The following is a 12,663-nucleotide window of genomic DNA, read 5'->3' on the forward strand; positions in this document are numbered from 1 at the left end:
CAACACACTGTCTCTCATTTCTATTGGATTTGCTGATGTCAGACTATGTTACAGTGTCTTTATTGGATCTATGCTGTTTTGAATAGTGTATATTGAACTATTCCCCTTCACATTTTTATTAAGTGTAAGAAATTACTTTTAAACTTGTCTCTACAACCAAAAGATAATGTTGAAAATGTTTCCTGTTGCTTATGTCATTCATTGGGTGAGAACCATAGGAGCTGTTGAAACTCAGCTGTCTTGAATGTAGTGAGGAGATTAGGAGAAGAACAAAGGTCAGTAAGTTTCTTGCCATAGGTAGTCAAAGGAGTCAGGTATAATTTCTGCAACTGTCTTGAGAAAATTCTTTGCTGACCACCAGAAATTCAGCTGCAAATTTTTAATAATCCACCTATAGTATAGCTTATAAAACTTGTGCAACTTATAGCATTCAGACTATGAAGAAGTTATTATTAAAGAAAAAATAAATAAATAAAATAAGTGAATAACTAACTGATGATTTTATAGAAAATCAAGTGTGTTCACTTTGGAAGAAGATTTAAACAGAGTGGTAATTAATCTTCTTCAATTATGTACAACTTTATTTCAATAGAACAAATCCATTCTCCTTTCAGGTTTTTACTCTTTTAATATAGGTATTGTAATTTATTGCATTTTTGAAAACAAGACCTCAACCATAACTGAACCAGTGTAGTTCACCTACTCTGCAACAGAACACTGTCCCCACCTACTCTGTCTATCACACAGTTCCAATGGCAACTTAAATGGACTCAGGTGCCTTGCTTCCAGCTAAGAATTTATTCCCTGAATCATCTCTCAGGGCAGTGAACAGAAGATTTTGGTGCAGAATGAGGTGCATAGCATCCAAGTAGAACCAGAAGGCAATATGGAAAATAGGGTTTTAATTTCAGTCCCTTTCCCTGAGGGTTTATATATCTCGCTTCATCTGCAGAGAAGTTATAAGATTGTTTTGTCAGTACTGAGGAACTGTATGTACCACATAATGGAATTTATCATCTACATTCCTCAAATAGTATTGATCCAAACTGGTAAATATGGAAGTGTTGAGCATCCTGGTAGTTTATTTGTGTTTGTTCAGTCTTGCATCTGTAGTAATGAGGATTAACATCCTGGCTAAAATTCTGTATTCTAGCATAAAATATTGGGCTAGCTTCACTGCTCCAAATACACTCATTCATCAGATTAGAAATGGCATGTGTAGATTTATGAATCTTTTCAGGGTGGGATGAACTTCCTGCTGACTAAATTGCATAGGGCATCATTCACCCACTCCAATCAAATGTTCATTTCAATCTGTCATCTCTGTGCCTGAATGTTTGATTTTAAACTCTTTTTGTCTGATCAATTATGTTTCTGTTTATTGTTATTTTGACATTATGATGTCAGTGATAACAGAATCTGTGACTTTGGATCTATGGTCCTTTTTAAGTTGGAAGATATGGCTCTAAGCAAGGAAAATAATATATATACATAGTTGTATCTAGAATAAGTACTGACATCTTCAATTTAGGAAAGTGAAGTATAATGCTCTATTGACCTCTACTGAAGGTTCTTTGTTGTGTGGAATATACATACATCTGTTTACCTGTGAATTTTGGATATTGGGAGTTATTAACTTAATCTGGCTGAAAATTTATTTCTAATTAATATTTAATTATAAATATTAATTATTTATAATTATTATTATATTTATTATCATTAATTATATATATATATAAATTATATATTTATATATAGTATTATTAATTATTATAATTAATTAAATATAAATATTTAATTATAAATATTTAATATTTAATTAATAATTAATCTAATTATTTCCAATTAAGAATTTCAAATTTCTATTTATATTTCTTTGCAATATGATAAGATACTTTAACTGAATTATTAAAATAATTCCAGTGTCAAATGCTAGATTTGAGATATGATTTGGAGAAACTCAAAATGGGAAATATGGAAGTAATATTACTTTTATCCGATTACATTACATTTTTAATAAGTATAATTAAGGAAAGTTCATCTTGTTTTAAAGAGAAAATTCAGCCTTTTCCTATTAAAAATCCTAAGCCTGCAACCTAAATTACATTTTTTCATACAATACCAGTAAAGGCACATCATTTTTAAATTGTTTGTCGGTCTATTAGACAAGACACTGAGAAACATAACTTCTAAAAAGGAGTTTTATGGATATAACTGTAATCACATTGCCATATGCTGGAAATGGGCATGGCCAGTCTGTACAAAGACCTATGCTTATGTAACAAGGCCTCATAAAGGTATTTCTGAAAATGTGGCCCTACTTTTCTGCCTTCTGTAAATATAATTTATCCGTATTTTCTAGAAAAGGGCTTTTTTAATGAACAAGCATAAAATAAATTTTAAATTTTAAAATATACTTAAAAAACTAGTTATGTGGAAATAATTTAATTTTGCATTTGAATACTCAAAACAACATTTTAGGTAAACCAAAGTATTTTTCCTGAACCAAACAGAAACATTCTCCTTGTGTTAAGTTCAACATTAATCTATATCTCAACTGCTTTGAGTGTTTAGTCAGTTTTATTATGTATTTCTTTCCCGCTGTTCTTTTCTATGGGCTCAGTTCCTTGATTAAACTACATTTTCCTTTTCAGGCCATACCTTAACTTCTGACTGAACTAATCAGTTATCCCAAAATGCCCCAGGACTTAAATAGCCCATTGGAATTGCAGTCAAGAAAAAATAGGGATGAAAGAACCCTATTAAAAATATTGTGAAGTTTTCATGCAGTTGTTAAAACATTCCCAGAGTTTTCTACTTAAGATAAAAGTTTTGGACAATTTTTAAGTGTTATTAGGTGAAAATTTGGATTGTGGATGAAGCTTTTTGATATTTCACAAAGTCAAAAAATGTCCTTCTGTTGCTAACTGCAAATCACCTTTATATTGTTCATTAGTTCCACATTTTTATCTCAGTGGAAAAGCTGTATCATCTGGACCAATTGCTATGAGCAAAATAGAAATTTGAAGTGCATAAAGGAAAATCTACTTGATATACACCCCACAGGAGAATAGTCCCAGGAGGTAAAATATCACCATGAACTTTCCACATGGCTTCTGTAATAGAAATAGTGCATAGTTTATTGAAAGTTGCAAGCATGATTTAGTCAATAAGAAATGACATCAGACTCTTTAACCCTTAAGTGTGGTACTTCCAATGTGTGTATTTTCTTCTGGAAAGAACTTCTGGGGTTTAGCTAGTCCAGCCACCTAGCTAAAATAGTACTATCACCGGCAATAAATTGGTAGGAAATGGCTTGCTCCAGCAAGGAGTATCCATCCTTGCTTGCTTTCATTTTTATTCCTTTTTACATGCCATATCATCATTACATTGATTAGCTATTATATTAAGATACACTCTGGAATAAAATACCCACTGTTGTTGACTCTTCCTTCACAAAAGCTAAATATATTTGGATATTAACTTACAAATGACACAGATAAAATCACACAGAAAAAAAAAATTCACTTATTAATCCTCTATATTCAAGTATTAAAACATTATGAAAAGGCAAGAGTCAGTGAAATATTTCTATGTAACCAAGTTCATATGTAAAGCAATAAAAACATATGTAAACATAAAAACAATAAAGACAATAGTTAATTTAGTGTTTATCATATGACTGCCTTGTTAGGGCAGTATGCTATTCAGGAAAGAAACTCAACCACTCTTATATTAGTAAGCGAAAGACTCCAGATTATATTTTGAAATCTATGAAGTAGGTAAGATAGGACTGTGTTGAGAGTTAGCATATTAGCTGTTACCTAATTAGCATGGATGCTATTAGTGTGGAAGACAAGGAGAAATGAAGGTCATGTTAACTCAAACAGTCTTTATTGACTTGGATTGACCTCCCTACTGATTATGCAGGGTAGCCATATGAAAACCAGCATGGTATTATTGCAACTCAGCAACATCCCTTTCATTTGTAATTAGGCCTACTATATGAAGTAACTTCTGTACTGAGGCATCTGTGCTTCTTTTACAGTGGTGGGAGGCTGCATTTGAACAGGTAGAAGTTGCTGAAATTTGATTGCTGGAGTGTTAAATACGGCAAGTAGGAGGAAGGGCATAAAACTGACATTCTTCACAGGTTTTGTTGGGTTAGCTTGTAAATATATATTTTTTTTATAATAAACTTTTCATCCCAATGTAATCTATATTGCTATTTGAAAGAAGGTAATGTAACTTTTTAAATGAAAGAAAAATGTACACCTGTAATAGCTCAAACCTTTTTTCTTCAAGAATTGGACTCTGAACGCATAAAACTGAAAGCAGGTCTCTAACATGTTAGCTGACAGCTTTTAAAAAATGTCATTCCTGTTAATTGTATTGGAACAGCAGCTGGGATCCTAGTTATGGGTCAGGACCCTCTTGTCTCTATTGCTCAATTAATACAGAATAAAAAGGCTGTTCTTGCCCAAAAGGTTATTAAATTCTAAATCTGAGGTAAGAAAAACTCTAACAGATGGGTACAGACTGATGGAGCACAGGGAAGCAAAGAGGACATAGATAGACATGCTCTTTTCACCAAGTAGACTAGAAGCACTAACATTTCTAATTCCAAGTTTAGCTGCAAGGCATTTGATAGCCTGCAAAAGGACAGTAGCAGCTAGTTTGTCTAAGGAACAGCCATATTAAGTGTTGAGACTCTTTGATAAGTGGCATCTCCCTGAAGTAGAAAATTTGCAAATGGTTTATATATTTCCAACAATACATTTGTACTTTTATTTCTTAAATTAGCTATATGTTTATATAGCCTTGTATATTTTACCTGTACCCTAAAAAACAATATTATATGATGTCAAAAAGGTGTTAATTATGTTGCTAATTTATTTCAGTTTAAAAAAAAAAAACAAAACACAAAACTTGCCTTATCCTTGGCAAGCAAGAATAATAATAACTACAAAAAGACATTCATTAAAATATTTAATTTTATACAGTAGTTTTAATGTATTAACTGACACAGTCATAAAAGTGGATATTGTAAATATCACTGCCTGGTCTGTTCAAGTGTAGAACAGAAAAAAATCTGCCTGCTTGCAGAAGGAAGAAGGACTAAATCTCCCATGTATCCAAATATAGCCATCTGACAAATTACCATTGAGAAGATCTGTGCATACTTATAGAAAAAGAGATTCAGGAATGTTTCTTTTCAACATTTATCTACTTGATATATGAAACCAAACAACTTATGACCTAGTTCTACAGTAATGCAGGTGCACATATCATTTAAACTGAAAATTCTATGCAACAGTAAGCATGTTTAGATAGATAAAGTGCCATGGCAAATGTGTTCCTTGTAAATCTTCTGAATTAGCTCTTAAAGCAGAACCATATATGTGGTAGAGTCAGGTTTCAATCTGAGAATAAATACATCTCTATTTTAACTGAAATAATTATTGTGTCATAATATGGTAAACTTGTACTGGAGGGTTCCTCATCAGTATGAAAAAAAAAGAGCTCTGAATTGTTTATTCAGCTATGCAACATAGGCTGCATGCCTCAGAAACACAAACTCTAGCCCAATGGTAGCAAGGTTGGCATTTAAAAGGGACAAGTAATCCAAAGCCTTCCCAGTCAGCTTCAGGCTAGCTCACCAAACAAGGCAAATTCAGCCATTTCTTTTCCATCCCACTTGATAAATGATCCTGGAAGACCATTTTTAACAGTTAACAGTTTTAACTGCCTTAATCTTATAGAGGGCTAACTTTCTAGAGACCAACTCAGAGCTCCACTCAAAGGGACATGTCTCCTACCATCCCAGTTCCATCTCTTATTTCTTCTCCCAACGGAATATACTATACCAGTTGATATGAAATAATCTCTTTTAAAAAAAGAGTTTTTAGAATTACGTTGAAGAAGAAATGTAAGTAGCTAATTCATTCAAACTGTTTAGCACCAGAAACATCTGGGGCTGTCTGTTGAACTGTGTCTGGACTCATCCTTGGGGATTTGTCAAGTCAAGAATAAGTCCAGGAAAAGTAGAGGAACAAAACATTATTTCACAGAAAAAAATAAGTTAGGAGTACATCTAGTAATGAAAATATTTAATGCATGAGCATGATTAGATTCTGGGAAGAATCTAAGTCTTGAAATGTGTTGTTTTTAAATGAGGTACACTGTGCTTTGTGCAGTGTTTACACTGGGTGGAAGTGCTCCAGCCTTCTTGCTTGTAACAAACCAAATATTTTTTTAAAGATATCTTTCTAATTGCTTACTTATAGAATTCTGCTATTATAAGTGTTTCACATCAGGCATGTCCACTGTCAATGACAAGCCGCAAACATGTCCTGGAGACAACCAGAGACTACTTTGGAAATGACTGTGTAATCCATAAATTTGGTACTTTCTCTAACTAGGTGAATTATAAGCTCCCTGTAGGATGAAAAGTATCTCTCCTTGTACTGACCTTCCAAAATGAAAATATAAATTATTTAATGGACAGTACGTTGCTGATGACAAAAGATTTAATGCTTCCTACTGAGGAATGTTCTTGGTATGCCCAAAAGCACATCAATTTTAACATGAGAATATAGAAATTTTGCTTTCTTATTGTAAGCAATGATATTTGCAGTTGTCTCATGGTCAATTTAGAGCAGAAGTCTGTCAAATAATTAAAACTTAATTATCAGTTTTTTGGCAATTCTGTGGGCTCAGCTGTGTTTTTGCTGCTATTAACAACATTGCAATTAGATCTTAGAAGATTCTTTCCTCTATTTATCCCGTGATTGAGCACCTCTTCTGTCTGAAACGACTGAGTTCATTAAATATTTATTGTGCCATGAAAACTTAATTTTCTCTGAGTACAATGGGTCAATATCTTGTTATGACTTTTTCAAGTTACGTGAGTTAAAGTTCTACAGTAAGTAATTATTTGTACAGTAGCTTCTAAGTATATATTCAATTAGGAATACAACCAATTTATTTGCAAAGAGTATTAGTCAGCCTTACAGAAGAATTACGTAGGATGCCACTCTTCAAATTAAATTTATTTTCGATAACTGAAAAATGTTAAAGTTGTATCTAAAGATGCCATTATCAGGGGAGCTATGCATTTAGTTTGGAAAACTCCATGGTTATTGTTAGGCAGGTTAAAAACTTTCCCTTAAGATCTAGGGAAAGAGCCATTTGCCTCTAGATCAGAGCCCAAGAACACTGCTGAATGAATCTACGAAGATTATTTCATCATCTGAGACAGGCATTCCAAGGGGACTAGGTGTGAAGGCAACATTCGCTTACATGATTCTGAGTACAGAAGTTGGTATATCATTACTGCAGAAGCTTTATGGAGCAATAGAGTATCCATGAATCCTCAAATTTTTTCTTTGTTTTTCTATTCTGATTGCCTAATTGCCTAAGTACAAAATTTTTTCTTGATGATGTCACATATGCTTGAATCACAGAGTCAGAATCATTTGAATTGTAAAGGACCCATAGAGGTCATTTAGTCCACCTCCCCTGCAACAATCAGAGGCACCTATGGCTAGATCAGGTTGATCAAAACCCTGTCCAGCCTGACCTTGAATTTCTCCAATGATGGGGATTCCACCACTTCCTGGGCAACCTGCTCCACTGTCTCACCATTCTTTTTGTAAAAAAATTCTTCCTCATGTCCTAGATTCCTTTTTGAAACTATTTCCCCTTGTCTTATTGCAGCAGACCATGTTAAAGAGTCTATCTCCTTCCTTCCTATAGCTCTCCTTTATACATTGAAAGGCTGCTATCAGGTCTCCTCAGAAATCAATGATAGAATTCCCAAAGTCCAATAGAGTATTATGATTTTAGCTGACATTTCTTCAAAACTTTGGTCCTTAATAAAGAAGCAAGAGAGAGACAAAGATATATCTCATATAGCAGCGTTGTTCGGATCATCTTTTTGGCTTGGATTTGGCTCTTGGAAATCTTCCTTCATTTGTTAATTTAGTAAAGATGTAATAAAAATTCTGTCCAGTTTCTCTGCAATACAGGATAAGTGGCATTTTTATTGAATCTATCCATTCCTACTGTCGACTTCTATTATGACAATAATCTTAAAATTTACTGCTCATTAATCCTCATAAATAATTTTAGAAATAATTTCTTTCCAAAATGTTACGTTTGCTTTCATTGTCATCATTTGAGAGATCCCCAGAATATTCTGTTAATAATTTCACATAGTGACATAAATATGCAGCATTTACATGTATGTGAGCTTTATTTTGATTTGTGCACTACGCTTTCAAGAAATAACCATCTCAGATCAGAAACATAAAATCTTCTTATAAGTTTTTTCACTCCCTGCCAAGGATTTTATCTACTTAATAGTATAGTTGATAGGAAAGGGGGCACTTTTTCCTCTTTGACTACACATTAGAAGGATTTTTGGTTTGTTTTTTTTTTACCATCTGTAACGTGACCATTCATCAAGCAGAACGTTTATATACATCTGTAGAAAATATTCTGCAGATTCTGCTGTGGTAGTATCCATGTACCTTTTTCTGTTGGCACTTACATGTCCGCTGAGCATGTTAAGTATAATCTGATTGTACAAAGTTAACATAGTTAACCATTCATTATCTGGATAAATATGTAGAACGAATGGACCAGATTGGTATTATGACTCAGATAAAGCAATATTGGAGGAAAGGTTTAAACATACATTTTAAAAAACTACATTGTTAAAGTTACACAGAGAAAGATAAAAGTGATACTGCAGAGTGTAGAGGGTAGGTATATTTGCCTTGCTTTGATCTATCTGAAGCATTAGTCTCCATAATTCTTCCAAGGATGGCACATCCCAGGCAGCACATCACATACCTGGGCTCTCATCCTAGAATGCAAGAGAGTAGCCTTGAATTGTCTTGCATGCCCCTACCACACTTATCCAGCCACAGGCAGTTGAGATAAAACTTTTTCATATTGTCCAGGTTAAATCTATTTATTTTCTTCCTATTTCATGTCAAGGATTTCCCTCCACAGAATTTGACAATGTGGATTTGACTGTAACGGGTGTTCCTCTGGTAACTCACATTATAAGTTTCCCTCATACCCTTGTCATGTTTTTCTAGTGTAAGAAAAAATATTTAAACTTATTGTAATAAGGGATGTGACTCTAAAGGTCAAATTTTATAATGAAATAAAAATAAGAAAACAAATTATTAAATTCCTTTTGGAATTACTTTATTTTCATAATTTTAGGCAGAGGTTCTTGAGAAAATTGTCAGTGTATTTTGTTTATCAAATTTGTTTTCTTTCTTATTTTAAATTTCTGCTGTATGCAGGAAAGTGTGTTAACAAAGACCAAAAGTAGTAGATTATTCCCAACAGCTCCTCATTGTCATGCAGTCGTTATGGTTACGTGTATTGTACTGACACAGAAGTCTTCTAAGTCTCTCTCTCATGTACTGCCATTGAACTTGTATTTGTTTTTGAAAGCCAGCTAGATCCTTTCTTCAAACATAACCTCCAAGCCAGATTTTGTCCTTTGTAGCCTCAGGCTGCCAACATGCCATATAGGTGCACATCAAGATCTTTCTTTTGAAAAAAGTAAGTACTCATGTTTCATGCTTTACTAGTGTGCAACTATGCTATGTAGCAAAGATGATGTGGTCACATTTTCACAGTCTAGAACCTGCATCTGTATGACACTTACAGGATGGTGGGCTTTTCTATTTGAAATGCAAAGAAAAGTGTGGTTGGAAGCATGATTACTCCTGTCATCTCTTGGGGTCTTTAATCCTAAAACCATCTGCTCTGGTGCTTGTGCGCCTCTCCTAATATGACAAGCATAATTCCACAATAGATCAAACCTGCAAAGAAATTATAGATTTTGTGACAATGAAAGGATAACAGCTGTGTTCCATGGGATTAAGCAGTTTGATTGCTGCTGTATAATGTATTAATAGTTCAGAAAAAAAATGCAAACGGTGTTGTTGTCAAAAATATTTTGGCTAGGCAGGATTAAAAAAGGCTTTAAGGACATTTAGAAGAATACTATAAATAAGTTATAATCGTAAGACCAGAGGCAATGTTTTTTAATAATTCAGTCATGCACACTCAAGAAGTAAAATAATTTGGTTTTATACATTTTATTTTCAATGCACTTAGTAAGAACTAGATCAGCTATGGAAATTTCATTGAAAGCTGTTTAAATAGCAAAGGTAATGTCAAATGACAATTAGGGTTCTAGGAGATAGAATAAATTAGTTTATAATACATTCATTTATAGTTTATTATGATAGTAAAAGTGATATTATTATATAAAAAATATAAAACAATAGAACAACAGTATCGTCTTATTTTAGATACAATATAATGTTTTGCTCCTTTTAAATCATCTTCAACTGTGGCACAAAGAAATGGATTCTGAAGAAGCAACATAGATAGCTGATGGAAGTGAATGAGACAAAAAAAAAAAAACCAAAAAAAAAAAAAACCCAAACAGATATTGATACTTTTGTAAGCAGGGTATTTACTTCTTTTATTTTCACAAATGCTTTGTCTTAAGATATGTTTTGAGCAGGTTAATATTTCATGGAAGCAGCAAATATATAAGCTAAAAATTTGGCATTAAAGAGATCATTGCAGCAGAATTTGCCCATTCTTTCCCAATTGGCATATGCAAAGACCTTGGGTAGATCTGAGTGTACTGCCACATATTGAAGGGCTATTATTTTTTCCCATACACACCTGCATCAACTTGTTGCCTGACTATAGATCTGAAATGAGAAGCTGTCAATAGTGAACTGGGACTGCTGCAGTGGGAGTTAACATAGTTCTCAAGGCACATGTTGATTTTCATTATAAAATGTGTTTTGGTGATAATTTCTCATCTACGTTTTCTTTAATGACTCCGAGACATTTGCTGAAACTTAGATTTGCAGGCATAAAAAACACAGACATCTGTGTTAAAATTTATAATCTCTTTATAAATGACATCATGACAAATGGCTGAATATGTTTCAATTCAAAGGATATTTTTTCAGCTTATTTTTTCTGTTTGGGGCTTGTTTATTGTTTGGTTGCTAAAAATGAGGTGAAGAAACTTTAAATTAGCTGCATTATGAATCTTTGTAATAGTGAAAGTGATAGCAAAGAACAGAAAGGTAGGAGTACGGAGGCCAAGAACTGGGAGCTTTTACAAGATTACCAGGAAAGCAATTTTCTCCTAAGGGATATTATTTCACTATCCACACACCAGCTACAGTTATTTAAAATAATTTATTTAATTTTTCTCAATTTTGTGATTATTTATATGCACTGTATGTCTGGTAAGACATACCCATGTAAGAAAGCAAAAAGGGCTGGTTTGCAGATGTTTTCCTAAGGCTTTCAAACCTACTATTGAAATATACAATGGTAGTCCTGTATGTCAGGTTTAGACAGACTTTTATTAACTCCAACTACTCTCTATCAGGAAATGTATTAGGCTTTTGTTCTTTAATGTATGGGTTTACATTCTTTTATGCAGGCACAGAAGTGAAATCAGCTATATTAAGGACCATATCATTGTTGAAGAAATGGTGTTTCTGTGAGATAACACTGCAGTAGGAAGCAGAAAGGAGATCCAAACCAGCAGAAAACTAGGGCATCAATGCAACCCTGATAATAAAACCACAGAAATTGCAAGACTGATTAATTGCTTCAAGTTTCTGCAGTATTCATTCTTAAAGTATTGATTGTTTGTATGCACGCATAAGCTGTTTACAGCATTCAGCAAATTGTGCTGCACAGACAGCTCTAATGATTTGCTACAACTGTGGATAGGATGCAAGCCTAATCTTGTGCCTTCCCCATGCAATTACTGCTTGTACATGCTGACACTACTTACCTTATAGCTGGATTGCCATCATCAGTTAAGTTACAACTTCTGTACTTCTTTCATTTTAGGCAATTAGGAACCACAAATATAAAATAGCCGGATGTGATTAATGGACTCTACCAGCTATGGCTAGATCTTATGATGAAATTATCCAGCCTTTCTGGCTTAGCTTTCTCTGTAAGCATATGTGCAAGAGTCTACTGTTGAGAAACGCACTGTGTAGTTGCAGCAGAAACTCAAACAGCCTGGCTTAGGGGGTAAATACTTACAAACATTTCCTCCCGTATAATTGGAAACACTGGAAAAACTTAAAATGTATCACCTACTTTTGCAAATAGTATGTACAGGAGTGGTTCCCTGGTATGCGCTGCATCTTATCCAAATAAATAAATGTATGCTGAGTGAACTGGGAGAAGAAAGTAAGCTTCAGAAAGTGATTCAGTCTTTCCATGCATGCATGTCTGGACATAATTACTGAAGCTCTCAGCATAATACAAGGAGAGCCCTACCACTTCTTCAAAAAATACACTAAGAACACTTAGTTGCGATGATTATACCTGAATATCCAAGAAGAATTCTCCACTCCACCAAGCAAATATTATAATGCACAAAAATGAGCATGAGAATTGATTTTAGACTTTCTTTTTTTGTCCCGAGTTTTGCAAAGCATGACATTTATGCAATTCATTGAGGTTGTTTTATTTTCCTTGTGAAAAAGAGAATAGTATATTTTTCACCAACTGTACTTTCATCTTTTTTTTCCCTTTTCTTTTTTCTTTTTTTCCTTTTTTTTTTTTTTT

At 33.5% G+C, this 12,663-nt stretch overlaps 1 protein-coding gene across 1 annotated transcript in view; it reads left to right on the forward strand.

The window, feature by feature from the left end:
- The window catches only part of KCNH8 (potassium voltage-gated channel subfamily H member 8), a 150,768-nt gene that overhangs the window by 95,989 nt on the left and 42,116 nt on the right, over positions 1-12,663 (forward strand). The window lies entirely within an intron of this gene.

The sequence above is a fragment of the Coturnix japonica genome, chromosome 2 (assembly GCF_001577835.2).
Source record: "Coturnix japonica isolate 7356 chromosome 2, Coturnix japonica 2.1, whole genome shotgun sequence".
Classification (NCBI taxonomy): Eukaryota; Metazoa; Chordata; class Aves; order Galliformes; family Phasianidae; genus Coturnix; species Coturnix japonica.